General features: G+C 55.2%; 1 long non-coding RNA gene across 1 annotated transcript in view; it reads right to left on the reverse strand.

Moving 5' to 3' along the window:
- Positions 1–217: 217 nt before the first annotated feature.
- LOC121093458 overlaps positions 218–18,007 on the reverse strand; it is a 47,264-nt gene continuing 29,474 nt past the window's right edge. The window contains exons 8-9 of the long non-coding RNA XR_005829585.1: positions 8,799–9,113; positions 218–5,129 (exon numbers count right to left, since the gene is read on the reverse strand). This is a non-coding gene — a long non-coding RNA (uncharacterized LOC121093458). The remainder of the gene's footprint in view (positions 5,130–8,798; positions 9,114–18,007) is intronic.

Here is an 18,007-nt window from a genome sequence, read left to right on the forward strand (position 1 = left end):
CAGTTCTCCTGCGCCTCACCTCCCTGCTCTGAGGCCACCATCGAGGGAAAATCGGATGCCAGCCACCTCACAGGGCACAGCCCCTGGCCACACACCACCGACCCACCACGGGCACCTGGCACGGCTGACATGCATCGCTGTGGCTGCTGGAGGGCTGGGGAAGCCGTGTGTCACCGGGAGCATAATGGCATAATAACTCTTTCCTGTGCAGTCTGGGTGATGACAGAGCTTTTAATGAAGGATAATGGTGTTTTGCATTTAAATATACTGCACTGTTGACTCATGACTGCAGCAACCCCGGGACAGGAGGAGTAAATCAGGGAGAGCTCCCAGGAGCGTTTGGACCCTTGTCCCACTGGAGGCATCTCCTGCAGACATGCCTGGACTGAGGGGAGGCAGGTAGAGATGTCCTCTGCCTGGTCCTGCTCCCTGCCACCACCACCACCACCACCACCACCCCCCACCAAGTGCAAATGAGCCTGATGCTAATTTAATGAACTTCTGATGTTTATCGCCTTTATTTTTAAATCTGAATTCCTGCAGGAGTCACCTTCAGCAGGGAAAGGCAGCCCCTCCCGGAGGCGGCAGCGGCGGGGGGATGAATTGATTGCCTGTATCTGATTAGCAATTACACTCAGCGCACTTCAGCGGTAAATACTGTCACCCTGGGCTGGGGATGAGGTGATGGCAGATGGCGGGGGTCCCTGGGGAGAGCGCTGGGGGTGGAGGGGCCCGGGAGCCTGCAGGGATGGGAGCAGTGCCTTGGCATCGGGATGGTGCTGACACCCACTGCGGGCTCGGTTCCAGCACAGCATGGAGCAGGAGGCCACAAGCACCTCCTGGCTGGAGGGAACAGTCCCTGAAATAATTTGCTTTCCAAATATTTTCAAGGCCCCAGGTGGAAGCCGCTGGGGTGAGCTCGCCGCCTTTCCCTCCCCTCAGATAACTGTTTTCTGCTGCCAGAGCCACTGGGCTGGTGCTCACAGGCATTTATGAGTTGTGTCTTTAATATGGCATGGGAATATTTGCCCTATAAATTCTTAAGAACAGATTTATAGATGAGCTATTACTGGCATTACAGACCATTAATAAATCAGCTAAACCTACAGAAAAAAAATTGCATTCCCCCCCCTTCAAGTTGGCATAATAAACATATAAGAAGGGACATGAGGCAGCACTGCAGCTGGGAGCGGTGGTGCCCCGCCACCATGACATTCGGACCACGTGCTGTGTCCCCTGGGCCACCTCCCTGCCCCTGGAAGCCACCAGCCACCCTTCCCTGCAGAGATGTGGGATGCACATGGCCAAGCAAGCTGCCGGTCAGCTCCCACAGCAAAGCTGGGGCTCCCCCGATGCAGGACAGGACAGCCCAGACACAGAGGACCCCAGCACATCCCCATTTCCCAGCCGGCAGAGGCGTCCCGGCAGAAGCAGAGGGTTTCTGCGTGCTGGAGTCAGCACCAAGGCAGTCGGGAGCGTGGAAGGGACATAGGGGACGATGATCCGACCGCACTGCCTCCTTGTTTCGGGAGGTGAGCTATTTGCAGAGCCGGCTGCTCGGTGTATGCAAGCTATTTCTGGAAAAGCCTTGATTGAGAAAAGCCATCTGGAAAAAGGAGGCAGAGGAGCCGCGTCTCCAGGATCAGCTGGCCTCGCGCCGGGAGCCAGTGGGTTTTGAGGGCTCTGATGCATAAGGGAACGCAGAATCTCCCCTCGTTCCCAGAAGCATTGACCAGCTGGACGTTTGGGGGTGCTTTGCTCCCTATTTTAAAGCCAGCGAAGCCCGCTGGCTCTATCCCTACTCACACCCTTGCCAAGGCTGTTTCCGGCCTGGGAAGATGCTCATCTTTTCCCCCACCAAGGGCCACAACATGTCTAAGATTTGGGCAGAGAAGTTCAGACATGGAGATGCTCTAAGAGCAGATCCTGGCGCTGTCACGCATGATAGGAAACCTGGGGTGGAGGGCTTGAACCCAACACCAACTCCTGGGATGGGGGTACCAGGCGAGACCCTCTTCCTGGAAAGAAAGCGGTTGAGGAGAGGTGTAGCAGGACAGTCCCACCATTGCCACCGTGAAGCCTGGCCAAGGAGAGGGGGTGGGAGCAGGTGGGCTAGCAGTGGTCCCGCTGTGATGGCCCCACATAGGGCACAGTACTTGGATTAACAGCTGGGCAAAGCCCGTGCCCTCCGGTGCCGTCGAGTGAGGAGCTGCTGCAAGAGCCAGGATGTCTCCAAGGGAGCACGGTGGGACACAAACAGAAATGCAGTGTTTTCCTCTACTGCCAAGATTCCATCAGTGCTGGCTGGCTGGGTTTGATTAAACCTCTCATTTACTACATTTGGGAAGAAAACAATTTAACTATCAGATTAAAAGCAAATAAGACCCATACGAAGGGTCCCAGCATCTCCATTTCCTTAGCGCCACCACGTACCATGACAGGATGGGCTGCGTGGTGGCACCTCAGGATACCCTCAGCATCCCCAGCCAGGGTCTCCCCAGGCTGACAGCCCCTCTGCCAGCTTTCTCCAGCTCAGGACACAGCCCTGTGGCTCCAGCACCGCGGAGGGGGCTGCTCCCCTGGGGACTGCAGGCATGGGACCCACGTGGCCAGGGAAGGGCCACCGCAGCATTACAGACTGCTCCTCCACTGGGAAGGAACATCGAGGCACCTGGGCTCATCAAGACACATCACCCAGTTGATAAGACCCCCGTGGGCCACAGCCACCCAACCCCGAACTGCCCCCATCAGCCAGCTGGATCATCCGTGGGGTGCACAGAGTCCCTGGGGCAGCAGAGCTCCACGAGGGTGCAAGGAAAATGCCATCCCATCCCTGATGTGACCCAGGCAGCTGATGGGGAAGAAACCCAGGTCTCCTAAATCATCTCTGTAGGACCTGTTCAAATAGGCAGGTAGAAGGCTGCGGCTCCGGCAAGCTTTCAGCTCTTTGCCTGTTACTTTTAGATGAGGTGGCTATTTAACCAGCACTTAAATATTACAGTTGCTGGACTGAAAAGCATGTCCCTGACACAAGCCGCTGTTCCCAGGCACTTTTAAAAGCCTCTGTGTAAAAGACATGACTAACAAAGTGAGCTGTACTCAAATGCAGCTTCTGGAGAGATAAAGTGGTGGCAGGGAGCGGCAGAGGGTAAGGGAGAGGAGTTTAACCTGCCCTCCCCTTCCTGCACCCCCACAGGCTGTGATGGATGATGCCGTTTTCAGGGCATCACAAAAACAGGTCAGATCGAGACCTGAAACAGGCTGAGGTCCACCAGGATTTCTGCTCGGGGTCATTAGCCGCAGTGATGGCCATTTGAAGTCTGACAGCACAACGTCAAACGACTGCTTTCTAAGTAGGCTGTTTTTTCTGCCCGGCCCAACATTCGGAAGCTGGGAGGGTTGGAGTTGCCTCCTGACACCGGTGGGGTTTTGGTCAGGTCTTGGCTAGCAGCCCGCGATCGATGCTCAGCCCCTGTGCCAACCCTCTCCAGCTCCAAGCTGCCCCTGGCCAGTGGTGTTTGTTTACTTTTGCGATGGGCAGAATTCGGGAAAACTCAAGCCTAAAACCCTCCACAGCCTCAGCTGGAGGCTGCGGTGCTTTCATCCCCAGCCTTTGCCAAATCAATGCAGCGGCAGACAAACCCACCAGCCCCCCACAGAGCTGCCCTTGATCCCAGCGAGCAGGGAGAAGGAAAAGATGCATTTTAAAAAGATGCAGGCTCACAAGGGCTAACCGTAACTCACTGCCTGCCTGCAGGCAGGAACAAGAGGCTGGCATGGAGAAAGAGCATCTTCCATGAGCTTCAACCCCATGGGGGACACGGCCTTTTCCCCCGTTTTCAGCTGGAGTTTTCAGGGAGCAATACGGCTCATCCCAACACCTTCCTGGCTGGGGAACGAGGTCCTGGCTTCACCAGATGCTGTGTGGCCATTGTCAGTGGTGATTAATGAGACATCCGAGCTGCTGGCTGCTGCAAGGAGTCTGCAAGCAAACAAGATACATGAGGGGAAATCGCTTGTGGGAGAAGAAAAGGGCCGGGCTGTTAACCCCAAACCTCACAGATCCTGTGGGGGGATTCCCGCTGGCATCTGACTGTTTGTACAGGGCGTATCCAGTCCCCAGCCAGGCATCATCCTGGCTCGCATCCCTCCCGAGCACCGTTTTGCATCCCATTTCTGAGGGGATTTGCCTTGCAGGAGCCCCACAGGCGCTGGCAGGGAGGGAGTCAGAAGCCAGTCCCACCTGCCCGGCGAGAGCAACTTAACATCATTCAGAGCTAGGCTCTTGCCTCCAAATCCCTTTTTCTTTGACAAGAGCAGAAATCATCCACTCAATCTTCAAACAACCAGTTCAAAGCCTTTACATCACTCTCAAGATTAATTAGGGGCTAAACAATAATCCAGGGTAAGTCTTATCAAGGCATAAGAACCGTGACATGGTCAGTCAGTGACGTGGGGGATCCAAGGCAGGAGAAAGCTTCACATTGCTGGTTAAATCCGACATCTCCCGGGAAAACATAACCTCTTCCCATAACAAATAGCAGTGTCAGGAGTTAATCCTCACCAGAAGAACATTGCAAAGAACCCCCACCTCGGGCAGAGGGTCCATTTGCTTTGTGTGCACTAACAGGCGCGTGCCCAGGCAGGGAGCAGCAGAGCTCCGGTCGCCGTTGGCCAAGCCAAGTGCCCACCAAGGCAATGCATGGCTGACCCTGCAGAAGACACGTTATGGGTGGTGCAGAGCTGACTGTCTGGCAGTTCCTGGGGTAGGAGGCTCAGGAGGCAGGCAGGTGTGTGGAGCCATTAGCTATAGGGACATCATGTCAGACCTGGGACATCCTCAGATGTGAAGAGTGGCAAGCAGAGAAGCACCTCTGGAGGCTCCCTATGACTTCCCTGTCCCATCCTTACATGTCACAGCTGGGCACTGAGCCCACGGAGCTCCAGCACAGCCCAAAAGAGCGGCCTCTCTTGTACTGGACTCCCATCTGGCACTGATGTCCTGCTCCACCGGCCATCGCTGCAGGATGCGGGGTGCTCCCCAAGCCATGGGTGAAAGAACAGCCCCACCAGTCTGGCGGTGCCATTCCTTCACTTCCAATCCCCCTTTTATCAGGCATCTCCAAATGCTAGGAAGAAAAAAAATATAAATAATCAGCTGCAGCAAGCTGGCTGCACCAGAACATTTATTTCATATAATGCATCATTTATTTTCAATTATTGTGGTACTTTCCCCACCTCCTTCCTCCCTCCCTCCCTGTGCACTTGGCAGATTGCTGGTGGAAAGTTTGCAGAGTTGCAAAAGAGCCGCGTGGCAGGAGCAGCGTCTCCGGGGCAAGGTGAAGGGACAGATGTGATGGGGACAGCGCTGGCACCTCTTGCAGCAGCACAGGGCTGGGAGGAGGATAGCAACTCTGTGAGAGAGGGGTAAGGATGGACACCCCAAGCCACGGGTCAGACAATGATCCTGGCTGTCAGCTCGCCTCCAGGTTCATGAACTGAAGGAGGCTACAGCAGCAAAGCAGAGGGGGTGACAGGGGCACTGCAGGGGAGGGCAGAGAGGGATCAGAGCAGCACTATGGGCATCTTCTCCCTCTAGACAGTTTCACCCTCCCGGCCCTAGCCAAGCACCAGTCTTCTCCCCCTTTCCCTCTCCTCCAGGGACCTTCTCTCAATGCCTTGGTGAGCCCGAGCTTGGGGATAGAGCCAAGTCAACTTCTGGCTCATGGGAGATGCCCAGACAGGACCTCTGGGATGCAGCTTAAGATGTGGTTTCCATAGCCGCTGGCTGAAAAACTCAAGCTTACCCCAAGTCCCTGCATGGCCAGGAGACCTCCAAGGGCCAGGGTGGCTCTAAGCAGGACCAGAGCTGCTGTGGCCAGGGTGCTCATGCAACACCCACCTAGTCCCGCAGCATCTCCATCCCACAGGAGGATGCTGCAGCTGCAGCCTGGGCATGGAGGGGCAGCACCTGCCGTCTTTGCTCCATACTTACACGCCAAACAGCTTTTTTTATTCCCAGGTCTCTCTCAGTCAAAGCCATTTGAAGATCTCTGACATATCATGAAGAATTTTCTAATGGGGTTCAGCAGACTTTAAGATTTATATCAAAAAGCCCCAATTTATTGAATTAATGCTGCAGAGCAAAACCATGGCTGCTTAACAACTGGAGTATCAGTATTTTACAGCAACATAACTAATAAGGCCATTAATACAAACTGGGCTCACTCCTGACATTTATATCACTGTAAATCTCTCTCTCAGCACTGGAATTATTTATGCTATCCCAGGCACTCGAGAAGCACTGTCATCCTTTATCAGGCTGAAAGATTTAAGCCAAGAAACAACGAATATAAACGTAATTGTAAAAAAAGGAGCTCGAGAAGAGCTGGGACAGCCCCCTGATGCCAATGTAGGGCTGCCCCTGGCTTTCCAGCAGGGATGGGACCAGGGATGACCTGCACCCCAGCCAGGACCCTGGAGACCAAACCCACCCAACACACCTGGCTGCAGGTCCCCGTGTGCACCAGGTTTGCCCTGAGCAAGGAAAACTTGGATGATTTTAAGCAGAGGTCGCAGATGCAGCTGTCCCCCTTCTCCCCAGCATCCCCTCCAGAGGAGACTTCCCAGCACAGCCCTGAGCCTGGAGCAGCCAGGAAGGGTGCACAGGGTGAGAAAGCCCTAATACCCCCCAAAAAACCATCCCCAGCGCTAACCAAGCACCTGGGAAACTGCAAATAGGAAGGACATCAGGGCAGGGGTGTGGGAGAGGAGAGGAGCCTGACAGACCTCACTGAGTACTAATTATTTCTGGCATTATCTGCACAGAAAGATAAGGTTTTCATTAATAAACTTGAAAAAGGTGTGGGGGGGGAGGGGATAGAGAGAAGCAGCAACAGCCGAGTGCCAGGCGAGAGCTGTGAATGAACCACAACCAGCAGCAAAATGCAATCCAGCACAGGGAGCAATTAGGGGCCCAGCTAACAACGGTGGCAGTGGGGGGGACATGGGGGACAGTAATTAGCTGCCAAGCCTGTCCCCGCTTGGCTTTGTTTTGCAGGCTGCCTCATAATTCACAACGTGCTGGAAATGAGATCGTTAGTAATCTTTCATAGGCAGGGCCTTATTAAGCCCACTGTCTGCACTTATTTAATTGGAAGGAGATAAAGCCAGGCCAGCGCGGGAAGCAGGGCGAGGGAGATGCATCGCCTCGTCGCAGCCCCTGCTGCAAACAAATGCAAGGGCACACACGTGCACGGGGGGCAGGCGGCTGCAGGGGCTCTGAAACCACCGATTTTCATCTTTATCTACGTGAAGGAAGCCCGAGGGGCAGGAGGATGGGGGAAACCCCTCAGTTTGCAGGTGGTGTCACCCAGGCCACGGGCTCTGGAGCGGGATTATGCAGGAGCACAGTCCTGCCAGCTTTGTGCTTGCTGGGCAGATGGAAGATGTGAGGGGGGATGTCGAATGGCTGCTAGAGGGGACCCAAGAGCTGCAGTAATCAGCAGATGCAGGCAGGTCCCCATGGTGATGGGGTGGTCCAGACGCTCCACCCCAAGGGGCAGCTGCAGCACAGGGGTGGTGGGCAACCCAGGGGCCATCCCCCTGGCAGCCCTCCGGCCGTGCTGCACCAGGCACAGGCTCCAGCTCACACAGGGGCCCTCGCAGCAGCTTCATAGTTGTTCTGCTTCGATTCAGACTGGTTTGAACCAGAGATCATCCTTCCTCCGCCCCAAGAGAGGGGAAGACGCTTGGTCCACCCAAAAGAATATAGTGTAGCAAACAGTTAAAATTGGGGTAAACCAAACCCCTTTCCCCAAAAGCTCAGCCTCTCCGAATGATGCACCCATCCCAAACAGCCAGCCCTGGGTGACCGGTGTCCCCACACAGCAGCCCCCAGCCCCTGCAGATGCATGGGGTGACATCTCCATCAGCCGCGCTGCTCTCACTCCCTCCCCAGGTAGCTGTTCTCTTTGCTGGTGAGAGGAGGTAGCATCCTACCTGATGGAGAGATTGCCAGTCCTCCTGCAAAAGCCCTTTGCTTTCCAAGAAGCTGGAGCTCCAGAGCCTCCAGCAAACTTCATTCACAGAGGGGGGAAAAATGGAGAGCGATTGGAAAGGTGGAGAGAAAATTGCTTTTCTCCATTTTATTGGAGCCAAGTCTTAAATGGCTCTCCTTAAACTGCACACTGCTAAAGAGGCGAAAGCCATGAGGAGGTGAAAGGACGATATTTCTTGAGGCAGGGCGAGGTGCTGTCTTGGTAAATATTTAATTAGGAGTCAAACTGCTAGACCAAGGAGTTTTGCCGGCAGAGATTTATCAGACACAAACGTCATCTGTTTGAAAAAGTAAGCAGCTCATCAGGAATTATTTCTTTCTGCTTGAGCCTGAATCCAAGCCTAACTATTTAAAGCCAGAGTAACCTGACAAACCTCTTTACACCATTCCAGTCCAGAGATGAGAGGGGCTCAAGGGGCTTGGGGAGGGTTTTGGCCCTTTGCTGTCCCAGCCAGGGAAGGTGCTCTTACACCCTTGTCCTCATAACCAGAAGCATCTCCTCTCTTCCTCCCCTCCAGTATTGAGGGAATATTGATACAACCTACAGCAGCCCCGAGGACCACCTCCTGGGCATGGAGAGGGTGTCTGGGGCTTTGCTCTGGGTGGGGATCTCCTGCCTCCCCCTGCACTGCAACCGGCTGGATGCACAGGGCTGAGGGGCACAGGGCCGGGCAAACCCTGCCAGGCTGCACAGCAAAGCACGAGGCGTACAAACCCCGCTTCAGAAGGCAAAACTTACACTCACGCCTGTCCAAGCCAGGGTTTGGTCACAGCAATGGTGCTAATGATGCATGAACTCTTCTGCCTATCAGGACTTGGAGAACTCTCCCAGACATCCATCAGCTCCGGAGATCCCGAATCACATCGAGCCCGTAGGCACCACAGGATGGGAGGACCTAAAATCCTCTTGGCTTCCTTCACTGAACTGACCCCAAGATGAGGAGGTTTGGTTGGAAATCTCCCAGTGCCGGCGTGGGGACAGTGTCAGGTTTCACAGGGGCACCAGGGATGATCCATCAGTTGCTCACGATCCCAGGAAACACAGCTCAAAGTCCTGTTAGGAGAGAGAAATGGTGGCTCTTTAAATACCCACGAACATTAAGCTTGCAAGTCAAGCCTATATTTAAGAAATCACCAACGCTTACGGAGCTGAAACCCCAGTGTAGGATTGATGGAAAACTGAGAGCTGCTCTCCATCAAGCTGAGTTTGAGCATGTCCTCCGGTGCTCCCAGCACGTTTGCAGTGCAGCTCAGCTCGTGCCCCAGATGGGAAGGGCTGCAGGGGCTTATCCCAACGTCCATCCCCCCCTCGCACTGCCCTCACCGGCACCTGTTGGAGCCACCTCTCAGATTCCCATTTAACATCACAGGGAACTGCCAGCATCACCTCTCTGTGCATCTTTTTCCCCCCTGGGTCACTCAAGCAGAGAGAAAACTTCATCGTTTCCTCCAAAGCGATCAAGTGCTGCTTCTGCAGCGGCTCTTGTCCGGAGCAATTCCTGTGCTGCAGACTCAGCCAGATCTAATGAGAATGGCAGCAGCCAGAGCAGCTTTGCTCCCGGCCTTCCCCCCAACGCCGTGCCCCAAGGTCCCCAGTGTCCCTACAAGCCACGTGACGTCCCCAGTACTCTCCTAGCCCTCAGCCAGGTAAAGCTGCCTTGAACCAAACAGAGTTTGGCCCCAAGTTAAGATTAAAAAAAGAAAACCTCAGAATCATCTCTTTGAGACAAAGGGTTGAAAGGCCAAGCTCCGCACCGCTCCGGCTCCTTCGCCCTCAGCAGAAGAGCAAACAAACTCCGGGCTGCTTAATGAACGGCAGCACTCGGGCACAGCGCCGTCTCCAGCACAGCGTGGCTCCGCCGGCACTGCCAGCCTGCATTTGCTTCTCGGTGGCCAGGGATTATGCAGGGTACGGACAGGCACTGCTCGGGGTCTGCACGGGATGCAGACCTGCCCCACTGCTGCCCCTGGGTTGATACTACCCCATCGCCTTTGCTTCACTGTGCAGAGCTCTCCCACAGCCCCCACAGCTCGGAGATGCCTCACCATCCAGCGCAGCAAGAGTATCAAAGCTGCAGTGGCAAGCGAGAGGCCAGCGGAGTCCCAAGGAAAGGAGGTCAGCCCAGCCCCAGCATGGCAATACACAGGGCAAGTTCACATTGCATCGTGCAAAACTGGAGAGAGGGAAGAAAAAAAAAAATAATCCCATCCCCTGTCCTTCCAGGATCTCCTTTCTCACACCTCATTGCTCAGTTTCTCTGTCAGCCATACACAACCTCTCCCTCCAGATCCTCTTCGTAACAGCAGTTACCCTTGCCCTGCTTGGGTGTAATTAGCTGCAAAACCACCACAAAAATTGCTTGGCTGAATAACATTTAAGGACCAAAAAAACCAGAGCTGAGCTGCAGGAAAGCAAGCAAAATCCATCACGGCTAATTATTTGCTCTTAATTGTCAAAAAAAGAAGGATTGATGAAAGGAGTTGGTAAGCAGGATGATAGGAGGAGTGTTCTTGAAGGCAAGCACTGTAGTAGGACCTAAAAGCAAGACTTTTCATAATCCATGGGCTGTTAATTATCTAAACACAGGTCTCTCAGAACTGCCTGAGTGAAGATTAATTAGTTTTTGAAATAATAGCTAAATTGATACTGGGAAGGAGTTTGGGTTTCAAAATAATGGCTGAAAATTAGCCAGCCTGTTTCTCCATTTCTCTTTGCCACATTCAGGAGGACATTTGTCTCTGTTGCTTTTTCAGAAAAGGGCCATTAATCAAATCAGCAGATGGTCCTTCCCAACCCCATGATGTTGCAAAAAGACAAAAGGGAGGAGGAGGAGGAAGCAATCACCCACAAGTGTTAGGAAAAAAAAATCCCCAAACCCAATGATTAGCAACTCCAGAGCATCTCTCCAGAGAGGGCTGGATCTGTTCAACTGGAGCAGCTCTCCTGGAGATGAGGAATGTCTCCCGTGACAAGCAGGTACCTACAAGGAAAGGGATTTGTCCGTCTTTAAAACGAATTGCCCACACTAATCCCAAATACCAGGATTTATGTCTCCCGGTTCACCCAAGTTTGATGTCTAAGTTGTCACCACCTGCCAAAGCTTCCACCCATGAGCGGGCCACAGGCATGTAGGACTCGTCCCTCGTGTCCCGGGGGTGTGTGCACGCTGGCTCGTCCCTCTGTGGTGATGTTCACCGTCACCCTCTCCCACCTGGTTGCACGTTTCACAGGACGCGCAGGAACACCTCGGTGTGGGGACATCTCCATGTAGGAACATCTTCTGTCAGCACTGGTGACAGTTCTGCTGTCACACATGGCTGAGACCATCTGAAGAGCTCGGGAGCTGTCAGAGGTACAGGTACACAGAAAGCACGATGGCACGCATCCTGTTCCCTGGGAAAATCGGCCAGCGGGAGCCTCAGCTCCTCCGAGCAGCCTCCCCATGCTCCCCACCCCCCCGGCAGCCGACCCTCGCAGCAGGTACCCAGCCAGAGGGGACCCCGCTGCTGAGAGGGACCCTGCCCTCCCAGCCCGCGGTGACGGGGCGTTCTGGGGGAGCAGTTCTGTGTTACAGCCAAGTGAAGGCGCAGACAGCTGAAAGCTGCCCCATCAATCACAGCAGCCTCCGCTCAGAGCCCCTTGTCTTGAAAGAGCATCTGCTCCATCACATACGCGCGGCTGACGCGCACGAAACCCTTCGCAGCATTTACTGATGTATGTTACCTTGGATTTTATGGCATAATAAATAACGGGGGAGAGGGAGACGCCCATCCCCTCAATGCCGTCTGCACTGCATCGCCCACCCTTTGTGGCTTCTCAAGCCCAGGGCTGCAGACAGCATCTTCCCCGGGATGTCACTGCTCAGACACCCGCCAGCAACACGTGTCCGGAGGACAAGACCACGCTCCCAGGTGGGGATGCCAAGACCCCACTCCCTTCCCCATCCAGCAGCCTTTAGTAAAGGGGCATCACCAGCCACCAGCAAAAAATGTCCTTCCAAGGTGCTCGTTACCTTTGGCATCAACCAGCAGAGCCCAACGAGGGGCACGCTGGCACGGTGCAGGGTGGCTCTCTGACCTGCCAGCCACGGCACAGGGCTCCGAGCCTCTCCACGCAGCTGACAGCCATGCCCTTGGTGACACGCATGTCCCGCAGGCCCCTGAGGGCCACCACCCTGCTCCGACCTCCCAGAGAGCTCCGACAGCCCGCTCTGCTCTCCCTTTACACCGGCAGGATCAGACCTCAGGGGTTTGTTACACCACAGAGGAGGCTTAAGCAGTACTCAGAGGAGGGAACCTATTAGTAAGAGGGAGCCGATGACAGGCCCGCAGCGGAGAGAAGCCGCTCCATCTCCGGGAGGCTCTGCTCATCCGTGCAGGTCCCAGGCAGCACCGAGCACCCACCGCCGTGTCAGCCAGCCAGCTGCAAGCGCCTCATTAGTAATGTTGGGGCTCCTGCTGGGGTTCAACCAGCTCCCAGTGGGGAACAATATTCGTGCTCCCCCCCGGCAGCAGACCAAAGGCAAGGCAGGGAGAGGGAAGGGGAGCACACCTTGTGGCTGCTGGTCCAGCACCATCCACAGCTCCCGGAGCGCACAGGCTTCGGGCTGTGTAACCTTGTGGTCTCGCCCCGCTGCAATGCCTTAACTAGATTAATTGCTCCTGCCGTGGGCAAGAGAAGTCAAGTGGATGCTGTCTCCTTGGCCATTACTCTGATTTTTTTCATCTTTTGCCTACTGTGAATAAAAAAAAATGACAGCGAGAGTGGCAGCTCCCCAGCCCGGCATCCACCCTCACTGTGCAAACACCCAGAACAGGGTGAGGAGCACCCGTTGCCCTCTGTGCCCTTCACTGTCCAACAAGCCACTGATTGATCTCCAGGTGCCGGGAAGAAGCGTGCCTTACCAGAAGTCCTTAAGAACAACAGAGGTACCTCTGCCTCCAGGAAGAGCCAGGTCCCGTGCAGAGCCTGGCAGCGCTCCCTTCTCCTGCGGAGAGGCCAGGAGCAGCTCTCGGCTCGCGTGCCGTCAGCACTGCTTCTGACACGAGTTTGCTTGGATTCAGCTCATTGCCAGAAACAGCTCCCCCCCCCCCCCCCTCAGCTGGGAAGATACTTCTGTTTTTAGTGGAGACACCCCAAAACCTGGCAATGGAAGTAAGGGGAGCACCAGGGCCCAAGGGAAGAGCTGTGTTTCAGGAGCCCTTGCAGAGGTGGCCGGCAGAGGCCCTGGATGTGCAGCATCCGCAGCACCTGCTCCCCGGGAGGGCAAGCACAGCGAGCTGGGGCTCCGCTCTAACGCCTGGGCAGGCACTGGGGCTCTGCCCCACTTGGACACCTCCACGCCTGGTGTGCGTTTTGACCTTTTGAGTTCTCCTGTCCAACCCCTGGCTGTCTGCAAGCACAAACCCCAGCTCTTCTGGGCTTTCCAGCCCAGCTAATGTGACAGGGTGAGGATGTGGTCTCTTCTCTAGATCCCTTTTAGCTATTTCCCAGCCCCACAGACAGCGATAGTTTTTCATCGCCTTCTGCAAGGTGATTAAACACGGCACTTGTAAAACACTTCATTCTGAGGAACAAATCATGTAAGACACAATTGGTGAGATCTAATACACACCGATACAATCAGCTAGCAGCGGGGACCCCACTCCCAGGATTTACTTTCTGGGGACTGTCAGAAGCTGCCTGGACAGCCTGCTATCCTGCTGCGCCCCGGGAGAGGGTCTCCAGCAGGCACGGCACTGAGCGCTGGCCTGTCCTGCTCCATCGCAGCCTCCCCGGGGACCTCAGAGCCTGCCCCTCCTCTGGAGAAGGCTGGCTGCTTGCACGCGTGGCACAGGGATGGGCCAGTCTGGAGGAGGCTTGGGCATTGTGCAGAGCAGCTCTGAAGTCCAGGAAACCTGGATCTCCAGATGTTGCTTAATTTAACACTCACGTGGCTTTTTCAGAGCTCTCCTGTTGCTACCAGCTGTGCTGCAGCACTCTCGCACGCCATGCTGGGAGAAGAGCATCTGGATGGATCTTCACTCACTGCTGTGTTTCCAAGCAGCTCCAGGGATGCCCTACCTGCCCGCAGCCTCGATCAGGACTTCGCCAGCAAGAGACGACTCTAACCAGACCGACATTCCCATGCTTCAGACCACTAACGATGGGAAACGATGCTGCCTGCCTGTGACCTGGCCACTCGTCATGGCAGATGTCAGAGAAAGGAGCTCTTCCTTCTTCTGGAAAGGCTCAGGGATACTCCCAGGGAAAGCACTGCAGGCAGGTAACGAGCTGGATTAGGACAGAATCCAAGCCAACCTGGTGCCTAGCTTGGGTGCACCACTGTTTAACAAAAAAAAAAAAAAAAAAAAAAAAAAAAGGGAGAAAAGAGAAATCAAGATTTCCTGCCCCCGATTTACTGACTCAATAATGAGTCAAAGGGCTAAATTTAGCCATCGAAGTGCTCAGCAGTGGGGTGAGCGGCTGGTGGCCTCTCCTTAACCTTATTATCAGACCTTTTAAGTAAACCCTTTACCAGCTCTGCTCATGCTCCAAAGGGATTATAAACCACCTTTGAAAGCTGGAATAAAGTACATGTACGTACAGAGGTACACACAGCTTTCTGGTGGCAACGCAAGACCTGGGAGCGGAGAGACAGCACTCCAGCGCATCATGCTTGGGCAGTCGTCATAGCAACTGGGAATTTTAAAAGCAATTAGGTGTGGGTTCATCTGCATCATACCAAGGGATCTCGAAGAGCCCTGCCACCACAAGCAGCCTGCCAGGGCTGCTGTGGGCAAGGGGCAACTCTGGTTCAGAGAGAAGGGCTGGCCCTGCCCAAACATCAGCCGGCAGATCCAAAGTGGCTTTGGAAGCCAGGGAGATGCTGGCACGACAGCTCAGCCTCTCCCAGGGACAGGAGATGCCCTGTGGGGAAGGAAACACTCAGCTGCAACCCAGGCCCGCTTCTGTACCAGGGTGCAATGAGGCAGCCTCGAAGACTTTCGGACCAAAAAAAAAGTATTTTTCTAAACAGCAATGCTATCATCTGCAATACAACTTGACCTGGCTGCAAGCTAAGCTGGCCCTGTGCTTTAATAAGACCCATTCCTGTAAGGTCAGCCACGATATAGCCTCCCACAAAGCCTTCATCAACCGTTTCCCAGAAAAGCCCAGCCTGGATTGCAGCTCGCCCCTGTGCCGCTCGGGGCTCACACCGGAGCAGTATGCGATCCAGAACGGCGCTCCTCTCCAGCCCCCGGCAGGAGCCAGGGGAACCTGCCTGCCCTGCACCACCCGTGTGCTTCCCAAACGCTGCTGCCGGGACCCTTGGACACAGCAGGAATGGAAACAGATTCACACATGTTCACCATCACATGGCCTGAAGGCACATCCCTTCTCCACAGATACCACCACCACATGCTCTGCTTTCCCAATTCCAATAGCATTGCTAAGAACTTTTTTCTATTCCCCCCCCCCCCTTTTTTTTTTTATCACATGCTAAAAAGCAGTTCCTCCTCCTCACTGCTAGAAATTCCTCTGAAGTTTCTGATCCCATCTCTTCCCTTCACAATTTCTACATTTTCCAGGCTCCGCTCGGGGTAAAGTGCTGTTGATTCCCACCTTCCCTTTCCACTTTCTGCTTATTTTTCCACATTTTCTGCTCAAAGCAGCCACTTTGGCCAGGACACATGCTCTGGCACTCGCTTCTCTGGCTAGGGACGTTCCCCTTCGCAGCTCCAAGAGCTGCAGAAGCGTGGGCGATGCTGCGCTTATGCCTTGCTTTAGCATCCAACATTATTTATGGGCTCAGAGAGGGGCTGTAGCATTTACTAGAGACTGGGCTGGGTAGCAGCGTTTCGGCTGCTTCTTCCCAATTTGGCGAGAGAGGGGAGTAGTGTACATCTGCAGAGAGGAGATAAGGTAATCGGGTACCTCAGACGCCTGGGATCTTATTAAAGGAGGGCTGGCTAGTGAGATCCTATCGCTGCTCAGAAATACCTGCGACTTCATCCTCGACTAACACAAACCAAATCAAATCAAATAAGCAGGGCAGCCAGGCTGATCCTGCAAGGCAGGATGAGCAGGGAGCAAGGGGAGGCTGCCCCCCATGAGGCCAAGGCACCAGCAGAGCAGCCGGAGCACATGGCTGGGAGGATGCGAAGCTGTGGCAGCCCAGCAAGGGCTGGAGAAGGCTCAGCCGAAGCAAAAAGGGAGCTGCCGGTGCGTGGTGAGGTTGGGCTGCCACATCAGAGGGCAGGATGCTGCTGCAGGGTGGGGACGCGGGGGCTAGAGAGACTTCATGAGGGGCAAGGGACAGGATTCAGCCTCACATGCCCAAGGGAGCTCCAGAAAAAGCAGATGCCTGGCAGCTGGCTTTAACCTGGCTTGCAGAAGTGCCGCTCTCCAGGGACCTTAGGGACCAAGAGTCACGCTGTCCCTCCAGGGCTGATCAGTCTTACTGCTGATGGATAAACCTGTGGCAACTCCAGCCAGTCTGGCTGCTAAAGCAGGCAGCAGAGCCCATCCCTGCTGCCTGCCATCCTGGGATCCCACATTCATTCAGGGAAACGGGGACAGGGACAGCTCTTGGACGGCCAGCATCTCCTCCGCCGCGGTACCACCTCCCAGCCCTCCAGACCAGCTCAGTCAGTCCCAGCTGCCCTCAGAGGGCTGTGAGCCCAGGGGCACAGCTGCAGAGCCATGCCCAAGCATTTTCCCACCCTGTGCTGTTTCCCCAGGGACTGCACAGTCTGTTTGCCCAGGTTTGTTCCCACTTCTCTGCTCCAGCAACGGCAGAGGGAAGGGGGCACCGCAGGCAGCTGATGAGCAGCTGCACAGAGCCAGGTTTTGCTGCAGCAAAGCCTGGAAGAACTTACACACAGGTGAAGCTCAGCTTTCCAGCTCCTTTCCTTCTGCTGGGAAGCATATCCTGACACCTGGGAGCCGGATTAGTCTCAGAAATCGTCACATGCAGCTCATTCCTCTTGGGAACAAGCACAAGGCAGGCAGGGGCGCAGGGAGGGATACCTGCCAGTAAACACTGTTCCTCCCACTCACAGCCAAGAGGACCCAGTGCCACAGGCTCCCCTCTGCCAGGGCAAAACTCTCTTTGACCCCACAGCGAACTGGGAAAGGGATGTGGTAGGGGGCAGTTAGAGCCTCACCAAGGTTTGTGGGGCAGGGACAGGTGCAAACAGCACCCAAGCAGTTACAGCACTCTTCTTGTCAGATTCAACTTGACAAAAGCCACGCAAAGAACAGCAATAAGTTCTCCCCACCTTTCAAAAGGGAGGGCAGGTGTTCAGGAGCCCGCTCCCAGCCCTCCTGGGAAGCAAAAGAGGATGCAGCCTCCAGGTCCCCACCATGCCCCCTCCAAAAGCCCGGGAACAGCCTGCCAGCTCGTGGTGCGGAGCAGCCTCTGCCTGAGTCACAGGGGGAGCAGGGGGCTCAGTGCCACCTCCCACCCACGGGAACAAAAGGAGCCTTGTCATCCTCCCTTGCACAGCATGTGCTGGTGGGGAGGGGGGGAAGGAGGTGGCTCTGCCTGCCTGCAGCGAGCTCTGCCCTCCCCACTGCTCTGGGGGAAGGAGAGCAAACGAATCCAGCCCCTGCTGCCAGGCACGTGGGCAGAGCATGACAGCATCTCACCCATGGGTGGGCTCTGCTCCGACAGGGAAGCTTTCCCGCAGCATTTGGGAACAAGGCTGTGCTGGCTCAGAGCACAGGGAGAGGGCTGCTGGGCTTGTAGCACCAGAGAGAGAACAGGCCAAGCACTGCGGCAGGGAATGGATATGAAGATCAGTGGAAGGACCATCACATCCATCCAGAGGAGCTCAGAGCTGCGCATCGCTTCAGGAAGAGGGGGACAGACGCAGCTGCCAGGAGGTAACCAGGAGCAGTGGTATTTGGGAAAAACAGGTAGGCATGGGGAGGCAGGCCCAGATACACCAAAGCAATGGATG

Source organism: Falco naumanni, chromosome 1 (genome assembly GCF_017639655.2).
Source record: "Falco naumanni isolate bFalNau1 chromosome 1, bFalNau1.pat, whole genome shotgun sequence".
Classification (NCBI taxonomy): Eukaryota; Metazoa; Chordata; class Aves; order Falconiformes; family Falconidae; genus Falco; species Falco naumanni.